We start from the raw sequence: 19,652 nt of genomic DNA, 5'->3' as shown, positions 1-19,652 counted from the left end.
CAACAATCAGCCTCACCTGAGTCCCTTACTAGACCAAATCTCTCAGTTTCACATCTTCACATATCTTAAATATTTCCACGGATGGGCACCTCGTTCCCGGACAGCCTTCTCCAAAGCTGATGTCACTCACAGTATTCTTTTTTTCACGTGATATTTTACAGCTTAGAAATCAGTATTGCCAGTAGCACTAAAACTTCTTTTGTAATTAAAACTGGATGTGGCAAAAGCCCTTATAGCCAGTATCACCTCTTGCCTGAAACTGAGTACGCAAGAAAACATGAAGTATAACAACTTCCTCTATATAAAGTAAAAAAAGAGAGGTGTTGGATGCCACAGTTAGCATGCCTTTTGACGCTGTAAGCGCGTTAATAAATACTAACACTCTGTTTCCAAATCTTCTGCTAGAACATTCTCAGCCACTGAATTTCAATCCTAATTGGAAAAAAACCCAACCACTTACAATTGAATTATTTCCTTTAATTATATCTTCCCAGTGTTTTCTAAAACCAGAAATAAATACTGATTATGAAGAATTTTAGTAACTAATACCAATTTTCAATAAACAACCATGATTTCTACAGAATTAATCTACTCAAGTATTCTCCAAGACTGCACCTATGTATTCACTATTATTTCATATCTACAGATACATTTTTTTTTTGTTTTGCCTCCTCTCCAGTTACAAACAGGCTCATAGCTAAAACACAAGGTAAAGCATCACTGGTGACAGATGGTTGATTAAAATCATGGACGCAGATCAAGCAAGAAAAAAGTTGGAGGGCTGAAAGAGGTAATTAAAATGGCAGCTTGCTCAAGAAAGCAGAAGAGAGGTCATTTTTGCCCTTAAGAAATGTATTAAGCTATGCTACAGTAATCAAGATTACCAACTGCTCAATGGTTAGTGACAGAAAATCCACTCTGAGTGTATTTTCCACAAAAATAATTTCTTAAATTTGACTCTACATATTCAGTGTTCCTTTTTTCAATTCTTAGCGGAGTAGCACAGTCAGCTACAACAACATAATGGACATCTTCAGAAGCAGCTTTAAATACCTATACTTCTTATGGTCACATGTTAAGAACACAACAACAAAGTCTTTTTGAATGTGACTCGATTTTGCCTTTTAAAAATTTAGATCATTCAAAATCTCCAGTGAAAACCAAAATAGTATGTTTTGTTTACTAGAACTTACAAGAAAAAATAATAGAGAAAGAGCTAGTCTCAAACTAGGTAAAATGCTGCTGATAGATATTCAGTCTCATTTCTTTTATGATGACAATTTTACAATTATTTGTAAACAATTGAAGGATCCTAGCTCTGACTAGCATCCTGCCTTCAAGTATTTATATGCACACAGACAAGATCCTCTCTGATCTTCCTCTTTTCTAGTCTATCTTCTCTCAATCTCAGGAGAGACGCTCCAGTCCCTTCATCATCTTCATCACCCTTCCCTGGTCTGAAGGACATCTCTTCCAGTATGTCCATGTACTGGAGAGCCCAGGACTGTTCACAGCACTCCAAGTGTGGCCTCATCTGTGCTGCATAGAGGGGAAGGATCACTTCTCTTGATGTGCTGGCAACACCCCTTTGTATGCAGCTCTGGTTACCATTAGTCTTCATGTCATGGGCACATTTCTGGATCATGTTCAACTTGGTGTTCACCAGAACCACCAAGACCATTTCTGCAAAATTGCTGTCCAGCATTTTGACTCATGGCATGCTGGTACATGGGGCTGTTCCTCCCCAGTAGTAGGACTTTGTACCTTCCTTAAATACATTTTTGTTCAGTGACAAACATGCAATTTCTTCATCATTCCTATAGTAGATAGGGATTTGAGAATTCCTATCCACAATTTGAGAAAATTCTCAAGAATTTGAGAAAAAACATAGTTTTAAATGCAAAATATATATATACACCATGGGTTCCACTGTGAACATGTTTTACTTGAACTTTGGTGATACATTTAATGTTTTGGTTGGTTGGTTGGTTGTTCTTCGAGGGCTTTTTTCGTTTTGTTTTGGTGTTTTTTTGTTTTGTTTTTGTTTTGGTTTGGTTTTTTGGTTTTTTTTTTGTTTGCTTGTTTGTTTGTTTTGGCTTATCACTTCATATCTTTTTAGTTCAGTAGATAACTAAAATCACTGAAATCTGTCTGATGCTGCCAGACTGATTTAGTTAAAGTGAAATGAAATGATAGGTATTTGGGGATAAAATATATTCAAGAAATATACTCAGTAAAAACAATTTTCACTTGCAGGCAGACTAATTTAGGAAAATGATCATCCAATTAAATCCCACCCAGTAAACTTTTCTCATCCCAAACACCTGGTAAATTCTTCAATAAGTATCTCCTTTCATTCAGATAAGAAGGCAAATTATTTTCTTTCTTCTAACTCAGGACACAAATTTAAGTCTTTATTTTATTTGTTTGAGTCCAACAAATATTCTAGGAGTACTCATATCTATAGAATAGACCTTTTGGAAACAGAGAAAAGAAATCATGTGCCTGCTTTCAGGCAGAACAATTTTCAACAATTTCAGAACAATTTTCACACCATCAAAAACATTATGTCCACATTTAAGATTAATTGCCCTTTATGGGTCTTCCTACCTTAAAAATTCACCCTCTAAATATGTATATTGCACTGTACTTAGGCTCAGGTGACATGTCTCAGTTCAAGTGTTTTTGTTAGAGTACAAAAATGAAACCACTCTTCCATGTGCATTTCTATCAATCTTTATCTAAAGTAGTGATTGGATAAAAGGTTGCTGAAAGGCATGTGTGAACACACAGAGAAGTTACGATGCAGTAGAAAAGATTCAACTCTACAACAACAAAAAAAAAAAAAGGAGAAAGAGAGAAGACAGAAAGGCTGTGAGGAACAACAGTATGAAATTCAGCAGAAAGCTGAGCCAGTATTAATCATCAATCTGTTTTATGAAATTCAGTAAACATTCAAGCAAGCAAAACAGCTCACCTGAAGTTCATCAGCATAAAACATCTTTTCCTAACAATTATAACAATCCCCAACAAAAATAAACAACCTTTGGAATAGCAATAGACATGTCAGTGCAAAACGCTTTCCCCCTCATACTTTTAACACCAGAAAAAATCAGGACTGAGAATAGAGTTCAAATAAGATGAACCAACACACGCTCATCATTTATAGCTGAGAGTTTATGTAAAACTCTCTTATGAGGAAATCAAAATGAAATTAAGATATTCCTCCAAATAAATTAAGGATAATAGAATCTGATTACATCAATTCAACCACCCATTCTTAGACCTAACAGAAGAAGGGATCAAACTAACAGCTTTGAGGACAATAGGAGCACCAACTCAGGTGCTCCATTTATTGGCAGGATCTGTTGTTCTTCTTTTAAACACCACATTGCTAATACACTATGACATTAAATGAAGCAGAGAGATAAGCATCCCTGTACTTAAAAAGAAAAAGCATACTATCTATTGAAACATTGGCTAGATGATATAATTAGAAGCGCTACCAGGTGTCACCTAGTAATCTGTGCTCAGCATAGGCTAGCACAACATCAGGGTTTGAATCAGTCACTAATAACAACAAAAACACCAGATTATCTGACATGAAACTTTAAAGACAGAAATGTTTCATAGCATGAGAAACAGCCACTGTAGAAAACACTTGAAAAATCAGGCTGAACAACAATTGCCCATGTTCCACAACATCCAGAACTCATGCTGAGAAAACACATCACCCAAACCCTGAGCAGTAGGTGAAAATCCAGGCATGCACATCTCCTGAGTGGGTGACAGGCAGTGCTGTGGGTATGCATGATAGACCTTTCAGACAGTAAGAGCAATACTATGGTTTCTTTCACATTTGTCACTCTTCCTCTAATGCCTCTTGCTTCCCAGAATAAACGAGACAGAGAGATGTTCATGCATCAAGTCTATTTCACCTCTCTAGGTCTTTTCTGTGCTTTTCAGAGCATTTGCAATACCCCAATGTATTGTGGGGCACTTAAAATGATTACCTTTTAAGCAACAAGCAATGTTCAATCACCGTGGCAGCAGAGCTGCTCACTGTATGATAGAGATTGACAGACTATTGGAAGTGCCCATAGCAGTCATTTTGAGAGAAATATGCACCTGAACCTGAAGCACAAAAAGAACTGGTCCATGACAGACAAACTCCTCCAAAGCTGAATCAGGCCTGTGAGGTCAACTCTTTGCCAAAGGAGTGAACACAGATCCCCCTTTCCAGTTCAGCAACAACACATACTAATTGGATTTGACCTATTATTTTTAACTAAAACAAGTTAAACTGAAAAAGAGTAGCTTACTATCAAGGCAAGGAAGAAAAAATAAATATCTGAGACATAGTAATAATTTTCTGAAATCATTCAATTACGTAAGTGATAAGACAATATAAGATCCCATTGGAGAGCAGAATATGCATGACACTAAATAGTGAAATATGCATCAGGGAATCAAACAATTAAAAAAAAATAGAAGATATTTGGGGGGGGGGGGAGAAGACGGAGAAATAGCTCATACAAAACCACAAAAGAGAAAAAAAAAATGATAAAAAATCAGAAGGATGGATGAAATTCATGGAAAAACTGGAATCCATTAATTTTCATCTGTGCTCAAAATCTTTCTTTGGAGTACTTCACATTAGTGGAAATGACACAGAACTAAAAATATGTCATTTTGGAGATACTCAGCTTCAGATTATATCTTTCATTCTTTGTAATCTTTCATTTCTGAAGCAGGATACAGCATAGACAAGAACAGAGAAGAGTTGAAGAGGAGATCAAAGGGCTGGAGTGTATCTCCTATGAAGAAATGTTGAGGGAGTTGGACTTTTTCAGCCTGAAGAAGAGAAGGCTCCAGGGAGACCTCATTGTGACCTTCCAGTACTTAAAGGGAACTTATAAGCAGAAGGGAGAGTGACTTTTTATGTGGTATGATAGGGATAGGATCAAGTGAATGACTATAAACTAAAAGAGGGAGATTTAGGTTAGATATCAAAAAGAAATTTTTCTGTCAGAGGGTCTCTCAGAGGGTAAGGCTCTGGAACACAAAGCCCAGAGAAGCTGTGGATGTTCCATCTCTGGAAGTATTCAAGGCAGGTTGGATGGCGCTCTGGGGAGCCTGATCTTGTGGGTGGCAACCCTGTTCATGGCATAGGGGCTAGAACTGGATGGTCTGTAATGTCTCTTCCAGGACAAGCTCTTTGTGCTTGTAATATAACACCTAATACTGAGAGATTTCAGCAGAGAATTGCTAAATTTAAATTACCTAGAGTAAAGGTTTCTTTATTTGTTTCAAGTTAAATGCTGGCATGACTTCCCTTAATTTTCAACATCTTTATTGCTCTCCTTCAAAGATCCATTCATTTGTACCTGCACAGCAGCACCATACATTTCAGACTAGTGCTTTTTTCTTTCTTGGTTTTTCTTCTGTGGTTAACTTCAATAGATATTTTATTTACTGTGATTAAGGTGTTTTCTTCAATATATAAGTGGACTTACTTAATTAGATATCTTTTTTTTTTAAGATATCTTTTTTAAAGCTTTACTTCTTTCAATTTCTGAAAAATTATGAGCATGCTATCTGCTCATTTTATTGAGTTAAACTACTTTATTTGGTTTGCTGTTTCTTTACTATTAAAAGACAAAATTTTATTACCCATTTCCTCCCTCTAGTTACAGGATAATCCTTTACTCTGTAAATTGTTAAGCACTTTCTTGTACATAAATTATGTTTCATGACTTTTTTATTTATTTATGGAGTATGTTATACCCCCTAGGTCATTCAAATTAAGTTAATGTAAATAGAGTACAAGTTTTTAAAGTACTGCCCAAGCTTCTGACTTCCATTAGAATTATTAGTTTGGCAAAGATGTTAAAAGCTGCATTCAAACAATATGTCTTCTGTCTAATTTTTTGCAGTGCCCCAAATGCATGGATTGATATCCTGTAGGAAGAATGAGAATGTGACTGATTAAGCAGTATGATAGATCACTTTAATGCATTTTGCTTTAATGTTTGGTTTAAATGGTTGGAAGGGCATCAGTGCAATCTGTGGAGGTGTAGCAGCACCTAGTATATACACTCATCATATAGATGGTCTGAATGACAGCTAATTCTGGACTCTTCTTTATTATAAATTGTTAAAACAGCAATATGATACATTTTTTAAGTATTCCTTATTCTATTTCTCTTGTGAAATTTACAGATTTTTCATACTGTACTGTCTCTGCTTTGCTGAGAATCATAATATCAGCCAGATCAGAAAACAGAGAGCAAGGTATGATTATGCCATTCTACCCTTATTAGGATCATAACACCTCCCAGTCATCTGAGAGGAACAGCATCAGTTCCTTCTCACCTAATAATAAGAATGATAATGTACTTCAACTATTTACAAACATAAGGAGGGAAAACTTCTTGAATGCCTCTCCTGCACAAGGCCAATTACAAAGTACTCCATAAAATGCTCAAAGCAGCAGCCCTGTTTTACAAACTGAAGCAGCTAGCATATTTCTGCCATTATATTGATAATCAATACAAATTGTGACCTAAAACATGGTCATAGTTACTATAAGTCATGAAGGGTGCTGAGAACAAATTTGGGAAGATTAGGAACTGGCTGACCCTCACATAAAACGTGTGATTGCAACAGAAGTTCAGTATGAGAAAACCATCTTCCATCTGATGAGAAATGCTCCAGACATTTCACTTAGCACTGCCCAAAAGATTTCTCTTTTACTGTTCACCCAACATAATTTACTGACAAACATTTCCCTAAAAGGTCTAATTAAATAAGGCCAGAACTGGGCACTCACCCCCTCTTCCCCAACGTCAAAATAAAATCATCCAAGTTTATGTTGTTCAGAGACTCTGGCAAGTAAACTGATGCTTGAAATTCTGCCCCTTTTCTATACTTTTCTCATCACTGATAGTTAACTACATTACAGCAGGCTTGGAAGCTAAAGAGCATGCCTGAGGCAGATGCTTGCTGTCTGGGTTATGCAAAAAAAATCTTGGCCAGTCGCAGAAGGATTATGATTATATTATTTTATCCACACTTAGAAAATCAGAGAGTAAACAGGACATTGTAATACATTTTTTCCCCAATTCTTGGCTCTGGAAGGGTGGAAGATTTTGAAAAGAAAGTTGTTACACACAAACAGACTGAAGTTTTTAAGGCCAGTGTCATGGGCTGAAGCCCAAGCTAGGTTTCTCTACAAGTACCATCTCATCCCTTCCTTACAGCTATTACTCTTTGAAAAATTCTGCTGCTCACTACCCTGTGATTCCTTGAGGAAAAGACAGACCAAGATACTCACTTGCTTCCAAAGTGAAAAAGAATAAAAGCAATTTTGCCAGATGATTTAAAGGTATTACTTAACACATATATTTTAGATAGCTAAAGCCTGTGATATTCTGATATTCTGGCTGGTCAGCCCTAGAAGGCACAAATCTAGTTTAACTTAGATCTTCAGGAAACCTTAATTTTATCTGACTTTAATCTACTAACACCAACATAGAATTTTTAAATCTCTAAATAGATTTTATTTAAATTTAAATTTAAATAAAATTTAAATTAAAATTTAAAATTTTAAATTTCTAAATAGAAACATAAGCAAAATGAGCTCTATAACAAAAATAGAAAAGGATCTTATCTGTGTCAAAGTAGCTGGTAGTAGTTTCAGCAGTGAATTTGTTGCACTTGTGTGGCAGCAGTTTAAAGTATTTCACTCTGTTTTTGTAATACATATATATTAAGGTAACAGACCATATTTTCATTACCTCATTTTTCTTTCCTGCAACAGCATGAAGAAGTGCTTTTATATTAGATCTGAACTGAAGCCCTGAAATTCTGGATTAAGACCAGTCACAGCGCTTGTAATTCTACAACACTTGCAGATGGCTATTATGATTTTTAACATCTACCACTGCACAGTAATGTAGTGCTAGAAACAACAGCGTCCCATACAGTGTTGTGCTGATCAAACTTAAACAAGAGTGAATTTCAGTAAGGGAGATATAAAGTCAATGTCAGAATTCAGAAAGTCCTAAGAATATGTTTTAAAGCATTATTGAAAGCTTCACATGCAATGATTTTTTCTTTGTAAACTTTTAGCTATCTTTTGAGAGGACACATAGGAAAAGGGAGCCAAGAAAGATAATCCATACTTCAGTACAAATATGCATGTAAGTTTTGGGATGGATATAGGAAAAGAGTTCTTTCCACATGCACATAAGAAAGGTTTTGGGAGAAAAAAATAACTGTGGATTGAGAGACAGGTGATGGATTCTTTGCAGATTCTTAAAGCCAGAAATAACCTTATAATGGTTTGGATTGGAAGGGACCTTTTAAATCATCAAATTCCAACTCCCCTGCTATAGGTAGAGACACCTCCCTCTAGACCAGGTTGCTCAAAACCCCATCCAGCCTGGCTTTTAATGCTTACCACCACTTTGAGTCTCTAGGGAAAGAACGGGGCATTATTAAAAAAAAAAAAAAAAAAGAAAAAAAAAAGAAATAAGCACACATAATATTTCATAATTATTTTCAGTCTTGGCAATAAACGATAAAATTGTGCATATGAAAATTCTTGAAAACTACGAGAAGCTTCAGACTTGTAAATGTTTTTACCTGGTGAGCCTCTGCTTGATTTTTTTATTATTTGGAATAGGAAGCATTCCTGTTTTATATTCTATTGAAGGTCCAGAAATTTAAACAGATTGCACTTTTTCCCTTCCAAGGCCATATAATTATTTATCAAGCCTTGCTTAGTTTATTACATTATTTTCCCATGCACAAAAATTCATTTGCTGCTCTGCTTCTTATTGAAAATAGTAATTTCCTGGGTGGATGCACATCTGTTGACATGTTAAAGTCCAGTATGATGAGCCTGAGTGCAAAACAGTGGCAAACCCACATCTTTTGAAAGACACTTGAAAAATTGTAATATCATCTTTGTTTCCATCTTAATGAAACATCACCAAGTAAGTAATTAAGTAAGTAAGTAGATAAATAAAGACCTTTCCTTACTAGATAAGAATAATCTTCACTGATTTCATGTCTTCCTCTCTTTTTTTATATCCTAGAATCATCAAAAGTTGCATCTACTTCGATATAAGAAAGTACCTGATAAAATTTTGTTTATGTATATTACAAATACCTTGGGTAATAAATTCTACTGCCTTGGGTAAGAAATACAGGATAATTTAAGTCTTCAGGGGCTTTTGGAAACCATTCTGTCCAACCTCCAGTTCAAATGATACCAACTCAAGCAGATGATCCATTGCCCTCTCATATTGCATTTTGAGCATCTCCAAGAGCAGAGATTTCACAGCCTCTTCGGGCAAACTTTTGCAATGCCTGACTAATAATAATATCATTAAACATAATCCATAACGCACTTAAGCAGAAAATCCTAAATATCTAGAGAAAATCAAAGTGGTAGCTCTTACAGAAAGATAATTTCTCTTAAGTACAACCATCAAATGGAAACCAAGTGTAATGTAATTTCTTAGACTGTCTGAATAGGAAAGAAAAGGAATGAGAGTGGTACTACATAAATACTTCATCCTGTCTATATTTTAGCTGGATTCAAGGAACACATGGCACAATTCCTTGCAGTAATTCTTATCTCCTTGCTTATAAAATAAAAGAAGGTAATTGAGCTGACGTTCCTTTATTCTCTCTTCCATTGTAACACACAGCCACAATACTGCTGCAGATTCATCATACATCCTTTAACGTAGAAGACTCAATGAAAAAAATATTGCATCTCAAATCTGTAAAAATCAATGTGTCAAATAAATGTATGCTGCAGAGTAGGATAACACTCAATAGAAAAAAAGCAGCTCTATCAGAATTTTACTGTTGACCTAGTAAATAGAAATTCTCTAGTATAATCTTATATTTTTATATTAAAATAATTGTGCCTCTACATACTTGTTCAACGGACAGTGTCAAAAAAAAGTTAAAAAAAAAACAAAAACCAAAAACACAACAACAAACCTTAAATGAAATATTTGTGACCATCTTTATGAACAGAAAAAGAAAAGTCACCATTAGTAGCTTCTATGAAAGCTATTTTTTAAAAGGAGCACTAATACCAGAAAGGATTTTCACTCTGTTCAATTTTCTTCCATTCGTTTAAAAAGTCAAAATGACATGAAAGCTACTTCAGGAGGTTTCTGCATGTAACTATATTTTGTACAGAACTTGTAGCTCACAAATATGTAAGAAGTTACATCGTGGGGATGGATGAGCACAGTGAAACGTCTAAAAAACAGGTTAAGTATCTTAACTTAAGATTCTGAAGCCCTGCAGTTGCTTCCAGTAACCCAAAATTAGTCTTAATAAGACAGTAAGCATCCTGTGGGGAAATACTAATTGGCAGCATGCACCTGCTTCTGTAGGGAAGATGAAGACCTACCCATATCGAGGAGAGCATTAGAAAGCAAGCAAATTGGCCTGCTCTGTCCCCAAAGCCCATGTGTGGGCTTCTGGAGGTTTTTTAATCTGCAATACCTTTAATGGATTTACCTTTAATGGATTTATGTGCAAATGAACAGCTTTCATTTTTCTATTTGATATTAGGCTGCAGAAATTCGTGTGTGATATAGAAGAATATGCTTTTTAATTACCACAACCATTATTTACATTAAGCTAAGAAAAAAAAAACAACAACAGTAATTTGCTGCTAAGTACAATTCTGTCAATAGTGTTAAACCTAGTATGCATTTTAAAGTTGACCTCAAACATTCATTTTTTTTGTAAAATAAGTTGAACTCATCCCAGGTGATAAAAGTTTCTCCTTCTACAGAAGTAGAAAGGGAATCCATAAAGAGTATTGAATATAGTTATTTCAGACTGAATTAGGAAACTGAGAATTTGCAAACCAACTGCTTGATAGAAAATCCAGGAACATTAAGTTGCTCTGGGGGGGGCGGGGTTGTAATACTGTGATATAAAGCACTCTCTATGAACTGAATTGCTTCTGATTTGATCAAGGTTAGTATGTGAAAAGTTACTTCCAGTACATATTCTATGTTCCTTTTGAGCTTGTTCTCAAAGCATATTATTCATAAGAAGTAACTCTACCAGTATGACAATAATTCTTACATCCTGTGACAATGGTTTCAACTTTGCTAAAAATTGAAAACATTTAATACTCTGTTTCCAAGGCAGAATATTCATTACTGGGAAACACACGACTTGTTCTTTACATGTTCTGTGATTGAATTCTCACAGACTGAAGGGTAGCTACATTACACTGAAGATACATAAAATAAAACCTCACAGGAAAAAAAAAAAAAGAGAGAGGACACTTGAGAAGACAGTATATTATTTTAATAGTTAAAGCACTATTCTTTCTTCTCTTTCTTCTTTTATTAGTATTTCCTCATAGCCCCATAATTAATTTTCATTTCCCTGACTGCAAATGTACTTCTGCAAATCCTTAGATCTTTAGTACAAGACATTAATACAGGTCATTTTTTGTTATATTTTTTCTTGGTCTTATTATAGCTACAACATCACAGAACTTTACACAGCTTCTTTTATTCTCTTTTCCAACTCTGCCACTAGTACTTTATCAAACATAGTACAGACAACTATACTATCTGAAGACTTTATTGAAAGATTAATAGGCCCATCTGTAAGTGTGCTCATTCCCTACTCACATGCTAGCATGGTACTGAAAATTGGAAAGCATCTTCATACACTGCAGTTTGTCTTCACTGTACATCAGAAACACTCTGAGAAACTGAAGCAAGCTTGGGGTTCTACAAATGCAGAAGTATAGGGAGGGGGACTGTGCCACAATGCAATCAATACACTTGTTAAAAAAATTAATTTTCAGCATGGTTTGTTGAATACAGAAGAAATAGTAAAAAAAAAAAAAAAAAAAAAAAAAAGAATTAAAACATACTGTTTAGACCTTCTTCTTCAGAAGTGTTTGAACAGCGGTAACAGACTTTCAGGAAGAGAAAAAAAGTCGATGCAGTGAACTCTATGATGCATTCAATACACCTGATATCCCACAGACTGCACAGCCTCTGGCATCCTGCTCCACATATGGGCAGAGACCCACTCTGTTTCATTCTTCAGGGCTCAGCAGGAATACGGGGCATTTTAGAAATCAGCATCATCAAACAAACCTGAGGCAGCAAATAGCATTTGCTCTGCTGTCGTATGATTTTACAGTGATTTCGCTGCAGATTCTGTGGCAACGAGAATTGGAAGCCTGATTCTTTCTGTTGTCTTCCCAAGCTCTGCGCAACACTTCTTGCGCCATCCTGTGCAATTTTTACACAAATCATACCAATTTCAGGTTTTTCGGTACAACTAGTGCAGACTAAGGTATACAGAAAGATTTTGTCTTTTTATGTTAGCAGAATTAGAAAATGATTTAGTTTTACATTAGTGCCATATTTCAATGCCTGCTCCAACCGCACCTAACAGTTAAGTCAGACAGTTTTGCACGTATTTCATAAGTTTTCTTTATGGTAGGAAACACTCAAAGAAGAACCCCTTAAGCATGATAAGTCAGAAAGAATTATAATTAAAGTGAATATCTGTGCAGAGAATGGAGAAAGCATTTAGCTTGGGGAGAACAAACTAAAATAGTAGACCATGTAAATATTGCTCATAATGCTGCAGAATTTGCTATAAGAAGCTTCTGAGAGTCAGATCCTTCATTCCAGAAAAGCAACAACTATAATTCCTATGTGAAGCTTTCCACCACTGTTCAGCCAAGATTTTCCAAAGTAAATCAGACTTAGATGTTTAGTCTGATTTTCTTTGTTAAATCCTCTATTAATTGTTCATGACCTAAACGCACATGCTTTAATACCTGGTGCTGGATATGAAAATATCTTACCACTTTTCATTAAAAAAAATCAAAGGGCTAAAGAGAATATCAAGAGTCAACAACCATTCTTCAATATGGGGCAAGACCACAGCACTCATATAAAACTTAGTCCATGCTTTTCTAAGTTTCTAAGTTTGAATTTCCTCTAGTCAAGTTTTCTGTGGTATTGGTCTACACCTATCACTGTATAATTTACAAAGCATGCAAGCTCTGGTTAGAGGAAATCATTTTTAAAAACATTTTGCCAACAAGTGTGGGGAAAGTAGAGAGTTATTATACATTTTCTCCTAAAGTACCCATGTTATCCTTTGAATACTGCACCTTTAATCTCCAGCCTCTCTTCAAGCCAAGTCATTTAAGGTTAAAAAGTCAGACACAGTTCTTGCTGAGTCAGCACAGTAACTGCCCAGCTCCTGACACACAAGTTTGATCAGCTCCTGATCAAAAAATGGAACGCAACTTTTCTATAGAGAAGCTGAGACAAGGAGGAAGATATCTATTATCTCACTGTCCAATTTCGCCCATTAATTTATATGTTTGGTCTCTATAACTATTCATTTATTGTCAGTAGAAAGCAGTACGGTTCCCCAGAGACATATTTTGGGCTTAAAATCTGGGCTGCTGCTGCATAGCGCTGCCTAGGGGAACCTCTCTCTCTTCACTGACAGTATGAGAGGAGACAACCTGACCTCCAAGCCTCTGTAGCTACAGCACATATTAAGAATGCCTCTTCAAAATCATAAAAATGAAAAATCAAGCTATTTTGGTCTCTTCTATCTATAGATATATTACCATCTGTTACCAGGAATGAACTCTGCCCCTTTCTGCTGAATTCCTCCCAAGGTCCTGCTGTCACATTTTCTTGCATAAGAAGTCCTGCCCAGAAGACATTGTTTCAGGGAATTCTGTCAGTCAGTGTATGTTTATAATTTTGCCAGTAGCAGAACATCTACTGGAAAACTATGCTAGAAATTTCCTTCAAACCCAGAAGGCATATATACAGAAAATTATCTCTAAAACTTATGCGTACTGATTACATTTGAAGAAGCTACAGACAACTGACCATCTCTGCCAATTGCACCTTATAATTCTGAGCTAATTCCACATGTCTGGATGAAAACTGTGGTCCTGTAAAACAGTTCTGAAGTACATTTGTTTAATTACGATCTTATTTCCTGGTATAACATTTATACGAGAAATAAATGCATTTTTATTCTCTTCTCAGCTTTGCCATATATAACTTCCTGGGAGCTTATAATTAAATGCAATCCAGAAGTCTTTTTCCAGGCACTCAGCCCCCCGTGGAGATCATAAGAGCAGCAGTAGCTGAAAGGATACTCACAAGCTGAACACAAGAAAGATATGAAATATCAAAGACAAACTCTGAGAAAGGAGTGGGACTTAAGCTCTCAAACGTGGTGTGCCTGATTGACAAAGCATCTACACACCAGCCACAGACACTTCCCTCTTCTCAAGATCCTATTCTTGAGTCAAGTTAGCTTCTTGTTTATGAATAGTAATTTTGAAGTTTTAGGAGCTGTGATACAAATAGTGGGAGCTAAAACCAGAGCTCTGAGTTTCCACAAAGCAGCCTGATAAAGCACTGAAAAGACTCAGACTGCATCCTTTGCTTGTAACAATTGTGATTTTTTACATTTTTCTGAGGGCAAAACTTTTTTTCTGTAATATTTCAGTGGATTCAAGGAAGTTAATCATTTAAAAGAAAATCTGCCATTTCTAGGTTGGATCTTCTCATATATTTTTGGACTTTGGGGACTGTGTGCCCTGGGCTCATGTACGTCATAATGCCTTTGGATATTTATTTATTAAGGCTGTGTTCAACACTGTCTCAAAGAGTTGAAAGGAATTCACAGGAATGTTTTCATAGTATTTTTGTCACTTGACACAAAATAAGTCCAGTAATCCACCTCCAAACATAGCTCTCTCCTACGTGTTACAGATTTTTTTCCCCAAGAGCTCTAGAAACATTTAGGAGTTTTCCAGTCAAATTTTTATGGAACTCTAGAACAGCAAGTTTGCCTATTATATTGCATACTTCTGTGAAAGAAAAAGAATAAATTGGATTACATTTTGTTTCTCTGCTCTTCTGGAATTCTCTTGGGGTTCATTAGGTAGTTACAGAAAGCAGGCATCCCAGAAAAGGTACTGGAGAATATAATTTACCTTAATTATTCCCTAACTAGCCTACACAGGTTGATCTTGAGGCAAAAGCATTAGACATCCAAAGCCTGATATTTAAGTAGTTATTTTACTTGCTTTAAATTGTAATTATGTCCTGTTGACACTAACTTATGCAGCGTGTTGTTCATGTAATATGTTTACATTCGTATTACAAGGCAACAAAACCTTTCAGACATTCTGACTTAGTCAAAAATTTTCAGATATTTCCTTTAAGCACATTCTCTTTCATATCCATTTCCATTTCCAGCAGGAGATATCTTGAGAATATTACAGAAGAAATAAAAGAGCACCTCAAAGTATCCTGTCTGTTCTGATAGAGATTTTTGTCTAAATATAATGTAAGAGCTTGAGAGTTCATGTATTAAATGAAGAGCAGCTTTCCTAATGAATTGTAAGGAAACTCTTCAGACTGGCAAGATATGTAAGTAGTTGCATTTATTCAAGTTTGAAGGCTTACAATTCAGCTCCTGGGAAAAACTGCAAACAAAAATTGGTATTTTTATGCAGTTCAGTATGTATTATAGAGGACCAATTTTACTTACATTGGTTTACCACACGGGCAGTTTTCTTAAGTTTAGGTCTTACACGGAAGCATTAGATTAGTCTGATGACAGAATTACAATTTACTGACATGTGCCACTAGAACTCTGTGACACAAATCCTAATTCCACATTCACTACAGAAGCCCTCTCTACAGCTCTGGGTGCTGTGCCTGGGTGATAATTAACCTTGCCATGGTGCAGACTAATGAGTTGGCTCCATGTGAAGCCATCCTGCATCTTTGCATGGAGTCTATAAACTGCATTAACAAACTTCCCAAAGCAAGTCCCTGTGCTACTACTTAGGCTCCAAGGAACACAGTGATCAGCATGGGGCAAATTTAACACGGCTAGGAGCCAGCTACGCATTCCAAACACAGCTTGAATGAAAAGCACTCAGTGGCTTGAGGAACAGAAAGGGCTATCAGAGATTATTCTTGAGCATCCTAAATTAAATCCTGCATTTTTCAAGGCTGCTCTGATAGGCTCAACTTCATACAAGTTACCTCACTTGGAAAATGCAGTTTAAAAGGATACTTAATGAAAACTTTATGTGAAATAGAAAGGATCAGTTCAGAGAGCAGCTTAATAGTTGATTCATACGTATGCTTACAGGACACAGGACAAATTTTTAAAGCAAAGCCTATGAAACAGAATGAAGCAGGCTCTTGCCAGAATATGGAGGGCTGCTGTGGTGAAATAAGACATCGTGATCCAGGCTACTCTAACCTTTACTCCCAAGTTCTGCAACACAAATTATAACACCAGTACTTTTTCTCCAGTGGGCCTGGAACAAGATTAGGCTGTGCTGAATATCCTGCTGCAGCAGAAAAATAAAATGTATTACACATGGATTGCCCAGATTACTCTGACTATTGTACAGTTGTCATATAAACCTGTTCTCATATAAGCCTGTTCTCATATGGTCAACAGTGGAGAGGCGGATATTTAACATCTACTCTGGCACTCTCACTTGCAAAAACTATTGAGCTTACACAAATGTCCTGAGGCTGTAAAGCTTAAATTATGGTGCAACGCCCCTGTTCATAACATTCACAGTAATACAGAGTTTATTCCAAACAACAGGGAAAGAAGCAACTCAGGAAATCTGTAAAATAAAAGAAGCACAGAATTGCCCAGCTACCCTCTCCTTCAGCCAATACTAGCAGAAATGCCTGCAGTCTCCCAGTCATTTCCTCCCAACACTTCCTCAGCAGTCTCATGTCTCCCATTCAAGATACACGATGACACTGAGAAGCACTTACACAGGTGAAACAATAAATGCTGCTTAACCACAAGTTTTCTGTTTTGCACATCACTATTAGGCAAATTTGTTCACAGAAAAAAATCAAAAGAATGCATAACAAACTACCAATGCTGTTATGTTTAAAGCTCAAAATTTTAGTTCTCATACATTTGTAAGCATAATAGTTGAAGACAAATGGAAAATGAGACTGTGTACCTGACAATTATATTGTCTAATTCACATCAAGTTACAATGATTTAAATTAACATTTAGTTTAAAAGCCCATCTATTAGAGAGAGAGAAACCACAATTTCCCGAACAGATTTGCAAAGCTTCCTACTGTCTGAATCCTTTCACCCAAACATCAGCCAAAATATCTCCTCACTTCTCTGGGCCCAGTTGGCAGCACTCCCCTCTACCATTATACGGGAAAAAGATAGCAGTTAGTGTCTGCCCATTTTGGCTTATAAAGGTAGCTTTGCTTTCTGTTATATTACTACAAATGGAGGTAGCTTGACAGATCACATACGCAAATAAATGATTGATAATGTCATCAAGTGTTTACTTCAAAACCAACAAATACAATTTAAAACATGACATATTAACTCTTCTATAACAAAAGATCTAATCACTCTGAGACCATTAGTTTTGGCATGAATTATGATCTAACGTAGAAAGCAAAACTATCACCAGATAATGAGGCTCACATCTGATGATCTGAATACTCTCAATAGAAGATAAGAAACATCTAGAAGATGAAAGTAGTTTTTCTTTTTTTTTTTTTTTTCTTCTTTTTGTAATAAGTAAGCATATACCCTCCCAAGAGGAGTTACTGTTATTTATTTAAAGAAGTATATCAGCGGAACAGAAACACAAAACACCAGCTTTAGGTTTCCAGTACCCCACTTTTTCTTCCTTTCTGCACTGCCCTTTCCTATTGTCTCACAATTTAATCATCTTTCTCCCTTCACAGGCCTTGTTTTGATATCAAATAAAATCAAACAAGAAACCATTCCAACGTCATCTCTGTGTGCATAAAGCCTTCAAGGTTTTCTTCCACTGCTCACTGTAGGGTAGAATGTATCACAATCTGCAGAGGACTCTTGTCTTATGCAAACAGACAGATCTCCAGGGCAGAAGCATTTTCTTATTCCACCCTACTGAATCAGATAGCTCTGCAATTGAAAACTCAGTGAGCTGAACATCAATCAGGCAGATAGGGAAGAATAGCAAGTAATCAGCACAGATGTTGTAGCTATGGTTTCCTTTATTCTCTGAGGAAAATAAACAAAACACCTGTCCCCTCCATGAGGCACTTCATGGGTGAGCCTCACTCTTCTAAGGACAGCCATCAGTTCTATCTATGTTTTCTTGCTGTAAGGATATTGGAACTAAATCCTAATAAGGGTCTTATTACCAGTTACTCCTACTCCAATGTGATTTATATTTGAGACAATATTCTATCTTTCATCAGGACTACTTATCCTATGACAAGTGCACCTGAATATTCTTGCTAATATTAAAGCTATCACAGGCATCAGCTGGAAACAATATCTGAAGTCCCAATATTGATGTTACCAAAACCTGATAGGTAACGATATAAAAAATGTGCTCTCTGACTAATTCGTAAATGAAGATAGATAACTGAAAGCAAGTTGACATTAAACAAAGCAATCTTCAGGGAACAACCTCAGCTTTTCTCTTCTCTTCTGGGAAATATTCTCAGGACTCAAAAAGCTTGTTTATCAAGGCCAATGTGTCAAGAAGGAGTTATCCAGCTATAGCTAGAAAGCATTATAGCTTTTAAAATCAATCCATTTAAGATGTTAGGAGAACTCTTCCTCAGATAAAAGCATTCAGGATGTCATACGAACAGCAAATAAGGAATAGATAAACAATTTTGCTTAACAGCAAAGATGTCTGATATCTCTGGATCCAGATAACCTACTCTGATACATTCCGAATGATCTATCATCCTTCTGTTTTCACTGTCCCATCCCTACCTCTACTACAGTTCTGCAGTTCTAGCTTTTGCCTCCTTGCTCTGTGCATAAACGTTCTTCTTCCATTCCTGTAACATTCTCATTTCTCCTCCCACCTAATGAATAGAGAGAGGGAAAAACTTGAAAACAAAAATAATCCAGAAAGTCAGGGGGTAATTTGGAAAGGTCTGTAAAAGTGATGCTTGTTTCTATCAAACAAGACCCCCCATAGTAGAAGCACTTTAACCTGTGCACTTGTGTGCACACACTATATGACAAGGAGCAAGGCCTCTCAGACACAGCTTAAAAAATAAAAGACAACGGTCAGTTATTTCCAGCAACTTCTTTTAGCCTAAGTGGCCTACCTCACCTAATAGCTACAATTACAAGGGCTGCACCAAAAGCAATGCCTTCTATTTTGTTAAGTTGGCCCACAACGTCAGAGGCAGACATTGGTGGTATGGCAGTAGAACCTTCCTTCCAATAATCCATTACATTTTGTTGCTGTGTTACAGATGGCAGCAGAGAGACAGTCTGACAAAATGGCATCTGACGTGAAAGTGTATCGAAGCAAAGGTGTGAAACTAGATTCCTCTATGCAGAAAAGAACTGGAAAGCAAAAAGTGTCTGTGAGAACAGTGAGGAAATGGGTGGTAAGTTTCAGTAGTGGTGACAGTGGAGCAGATTTTTACAAGCATGGCATGTAGACTATTGTGCTAATATCCCTCGCTGGCCAAAATGCATAGCTAATGGGTAGTATGCTGAAAAAAGAGTTTTTTGTAGCTGACAGTTTCCTCTAT

The sequence above is a fragment of the Lagopus muta genome, chromosome 4 (assembly GCF_023343835.1).
Source record: "Lagopus muta isolate bLagMut1 chromosome 4, bLagMut1 primary, whole genome shotgun sequence".
Lineage (NCBI taxonomy): Eukaryota > Metazoa > Chordata > Aves > Galliformes > Phasianidae > Lagopus > Lagopus muta.
The sequence above is the reverse complement of the archived record's forward strand: the minus strand, read 5'-3'. Positions refer to the sequence as shown.